This window comes from Myotis davidii, unplaced genomic scaffold (assembly GCF_000327345.1).
Source record: "Myotis davidii unplaced genomic scaffold, ASM32734v1 scaffold266, whole genome shotgun sequence".
NCBI classification, from domain to species: Eukaryota; Metazoa; Chordata; class Mammalia; order Chiroptera; family Vespertilionidae; genus Myotis; species Myotis davidii.
The window spans coordinates 1,993,297-1,995,184 of NW_006300032.1; the positions used below are offsets into that span (position 1 = coordinate 1,993,297).

Below are 1,888 nucleotides of genomic sequence, written 5' to 3' on the forward strand. Positions count from 1 at the left end.
GCTTTAATTATGTTCAGTTTGTAACAATGAAAATACATCCTGCATATCAGATACTTACATTACAATTCATAACAGTAGCAAAATTACAGTTATGAAGTAGCAACGAAAATAATTTTATGGTTGGGGGTCACCACAACATGAGGAACTGTATTAAAGGGTCACGGCATTAGGAAGGTTGAGAACCACTAGTGTAGATGGACCATTATTTATTCAACTCGTCCCTTTTTGATGGACATTTGCTTTGTTCCTTACATAGAAACAAATTTCTTATATGTGCTATTCTATCATAGGATTACCAAGGGTAGGATTGATTGGCGAAAGGGTGTATTCATTTTCATCAAAGACTTCCAGATTGTTCTCCATAGAAGCTGCTAAATTTCATATTTAGAGTCTACTTCATGTGACAAATGTCTCTGACTTGTACATAGTACAAATTTTAATGTGCATTTGAATTACTTAAAGATTTTGTTAAAAATGCAAATTCTGATTTAACAGAGCAAGAGTAGCCTGAGACTATTTCTAAAGTGCCCTGGGTATGTTGGTAAGCAGGCCATACTGAGTAGCGAGGCACTTACCAGTTACAACCATCCTGTAATCTGGGCAGAGGACTGGATCAGGGAGCTCAACGTTTCTAAAGAGCACTATATCTCAGGTTCAGTTTTGGACAAGTGTTAGGAGTTCAGGTCGTGTTAGTTGCATGAATAGGTAGATATGGTCATCCAATCCCTAGAGCCAACTCTCATATATTTCCTTCCCATCTCTGGTTATGACTCTAGCCGGAAGGAGTGGGTTGCTGCACATACACTGATACCTTACAAAAAATAATGTTCTAGATCAAGTTAATCTAGATAATTAACAACAATAATGGATCAAATAGAACTAAGTATAAAAGAAAGGAAGCAAGAAAGAGGGTGCATTTCAAGTATGTGTGATGGTTGATATGCAGTGAAAGCCCACTTCAAATAGGCAAAAGAACTCCATCCATATTCTTGCCCCACCACTTGTTTGAGACTGGCCCCACCACTTGTTTGTTTGTGTGTGTGTGTGTGTGTGTGTGTGTGTCTGTGTGTGTTTAAAATATATATATATATTTATTTATTTCAGAGAGGAAGGGAGAGGGAGAAAGAGACAGAAACACCAATGATGAGAAAGAATCATTGATAGGCTGCCTCCTGCACACTCCCTACTGGGGACTGAGCCCAAAATCCAGGCATGTGCCCTGACCAAGAATTGAACTGTGACCTCCTTGTTCATAGTTTGAGGCTCAACCACTGAGCCACGCCAGCCAGGCACCCCCACCACTTGTTTTTGTAAATGAAGTTATATTGGAACCCAGCCACACTCATTTATGTATTATATTATTTATAAATATGGTATTTGTCATGTGTTATATTGATTATATATGCCTTTGTGCCTCAATGACTAAATTAGGTAGTTGCCACAGAGATTACTTGGCCAGCAAGACTTACATGTTTACTAGCTGACCCTTTACAGAAATTGCCCATCTTTTTTCCACAGGAGAAAATTGGATGCTAGTTTATGGAAATTGACACCCTCCCATCTTTTGTTCTTACATTACTCTGAGCAGTGTGCAAACTAGATATGGTGAGACCACAATATCATGGTGATCTTATGGTGAGACCTTTTAAATACTGATCACAGTAAATATGAGGATAAACTGGTGTTCTCTTTCTTATAGTTGAGCAGATCATACATGTGCTATCCCACAACACTTGGATCATCTCTCAGTAGGGAAGTGACTAACTTTAGAATTTCTGTTTCTGTGTAGTTCATGGTCCTGGCAGAAACTATTTATCTTCTCCCATTTGCCCAGTAGCTGCCTGGAATTCACGTAAGGTGATAAAGCATCTCCGGGGGGGGGGGGGGG

The 1,888-nt window shown here is 39.2% G+C and overlaps 1 protein-coding gene across 2 annotated transcripts in view; it reads right to left on the reverse strand.

The window, feature by feature from the left end:
- ECT2L (epithelial cell transforming 2 like) overlaps positions 1-1,888 on the reverse strand; it is a 58,729-nt gene that overhangs the window by 8,244 nt on the left and 48,597 nt on the right. The window lies entirely within an intron of this gene.